Raw genomic sequence first — 3,064 nt, 5'->3', positions numbered from 1 at the left:
AGTTCAGAGTGGTTACCAATACACCAAGAAACCTCATTCACGAGGGAGAGCTAAACATTTTTTTCTAAAATGTTAGATTTTTAGAAGACACATTTTATTGCAATTATTGTACATATATTTACATCAACGCTTATTTGGGTTATATAGTAAAATTCATATAATTACATACATTTCTATAACTACCTTTTTTAGCTTTTCGTACATATTTACAAAAATCAGTGATTTAAAAAAAATATTATATGTATGAAAAAGAAGACTTTCTGTCAATCAGGAACTTAAACTAAAGGTACTAAAACACATCAGCTCCCACCAAGATTTGAACTCAGATCGCTGGATTCAGAGTCCAGAGTGCTGACCATTACACCACGGAACCTCTCTTCTAACACCACATATACAACTTTCTCTTAGAGTGTGAGATCTTATTTTCTACAAGTTACAGGAATAATAATCAGATAGATAAGTATTACATTGTATTTACAAAAAAAGCCATTAGGACCTACCAAATTTTGATACAGATTATAGGTTTCAGAGTCCATAATTGTTAACAGTACACAATGAAACCTCATTCATATGGTAGCATGTACATTTTTGGTCAGAGTATAAGATTCTTAGTGGATACATTTTATTGGAATTAAATGACAGATAAACCTGTCTCTCAGTGTGTAAGATTCTTAATTTATGCAATTTATAGATATTTTCTTTCTCAGAGATATTAACTGTATTGTGCTTACAACAAAACCAATAGAACCTACCAAGATGTAAATATAGATCATGGATTCAGAGTCCAAAATGTTTACCAATACACCATGAAACCTCATCCATTAGGGAGCATCTAAATATTTTTATAAGAATGTACTCTCAGAGAGATATGAACTGAATGGTACTTACAAAAAACCAATAGAACCTACCAAGATTTAAATACAGATCACTGTATTCAAAGATCAGAGTGGAGTGGTTACTAATACACCAAGAAACCACATTCATTAGGGAACATCTAAACATTTTTTTTCTAAAATGTTAGATTCTTAGAAGACACATTTTATTGAAGTTATTGTACATATATTAACATCAATGCTTATTTGGATTACACAGTAAAATTCATATAATTACAAACATTTCTATAACTACCTTTTTTTAGATTTTAGTACATATTTACAATAATCAGTGATTTAAAAAATGTATTATATGTATAAAAAAGAAAAGTTTTTGTCAATCAAGGACTTAAACTGAAGGTACTAAAATGCACCTGGTGCCACCGAGATTTGAACTCAATTTACTGGATTCAGAGTACAGAGTGCTAACCATAACACCATGGAATCTCCCTTCTAATAACACATATAAAACTTTCTCTCAGAGTGTAAGATCTTAATTTCTACAAGATACAGAAATATTCATTCAGAGAGATATGTACTACATTGTATTTACAAATAAAACCATTAGGACCTACCAATTTGTATATACAGATTATTGGTTTCAGAGTCCAGAATTGTTAACAGTACACAATGAAAGCTCATTCATATGGTGGCATGTAAAAATTTTTCTCACAGTGTAAGATTCTTAGAGGTTACATTTTATTGGAATTATATTACAGATAAACCTGTCTCTCAGTGTGTATGATTCTTAATTTATGCAATTTATAGATATTTTCTTTCTCAGAGATATGAACTGCATAATACTTACAAAAAAACAATAGGACCTACCAAGATGTAAATACAAATCATGGATTCAGAGTCCAAAATGGTTACAAATACACCAGGAAACCTCATTCATGAGGAAGCATTTAAAAAGTTTTTATTAGAATGTACTCTCAGAGAAATATGAACTGAACGGTACTTACAAAAAACCAATAGGACCTACCAAGATTTAAATACAGATCACTGGATTCAAAGTTCAGAGTGGTTACCAATACACCAAGAAACCTCATTCACGAGGGAGAGCTAAACATTTTTTTCTAAAATGTTAGATTCTTAGAAGACACATTTTATTGCAATTATTGTACATATATTTACATCAACGCTTATTTGGGTTATATAGTAAAATTCATATAATTACATACATTTCTATAACTACCTTTTTTAGCTTTTCGTACATATTTACAAAAATCAGTGATTTAAAAAAATTATTATATGTATGAAAAAGAAGACTTTCTGTCAATCAGGAACTTAAACTAAAGGTACTAAAACACATCAGCTCTCACCGAGATTTGAACTCGGATCGCTGGATTCAGAGTCCAGAGTGCTAACCATTACACCACGGAACCTCTCTTCTAACACCACATATACAACTTTCTCTTAGAGTGTGAGATCTTATTTTCTACAAGTTACAGGAATAATAATCAGATAGATAAGTATTACATTGTATTTACAAAAAAAGCCATTAGGACCTACCAAATTTTGATACAGATTATAGGTTTCAGAGTCCATAATTGTTAACAGTACACAATGAAACCTCATTCATATGGTAGCATGTACATTTTTTGTCAGAGTATAAGATTCTTAGTGGATACATTTTATTGGAATTAAATGACAGATAAACCTGTCTCTCAGTGTGTAAGATTCTTAATTTATGCAATTTATAGATATTTTCTTTCTCAGAGATATTAACTGTATTGTGCTTACAACAAAACCAATAGAACCTACCAAGATGTAAATATAGATCATGGATTCAGAGTCCAAAATGTTTACCAATACACCATGAAACCTCATCCATTAGGGAGCATCTAAATATTTTTATAAGAATGTACTCTCAGAGAGATATGAACTGAATGGTACTTACAAAAAACCAATAGGACCTACCAAGATTTAAATACAGATCACTGTATTCAAAGATCAGAGTGGAGTGGTTACTAATACACCAAGAAACCACATTCATTAGGGAACATCTAAACATTATTTTTCTAAAATGTTAGATTCTTAGAAGACACATTTTATTGAAGTTATTGTACATATACAGTATTAACATCAATGCTTATTTGGATTACACAGTAAAATTCATATAATTACAAACATTTCTATAACTACCTTTTTTTAGATTTTAGTACATATTTACAATAATCAGTGATTTA

This window comes from Pseudophryne corroboree, chromosome 11, assembly GCF_028390025.1.
Source record: "Pseudophryne corroboree isolate aPseCor3 chromosome 11, aPseCor3.hap2, whole genome shotgun sequence".
Lineage (NCBI taxonomy): Eukaryota > Metazoa > Chordata > Amphibia > Anura > Myobatrachidae > Pseudophryne > Pseudophryne corroboree.
The sequence above is the reverse complement of the archived record's forward strand: the minus strand, read 5'-3'. Positions refer to the sequence as shown.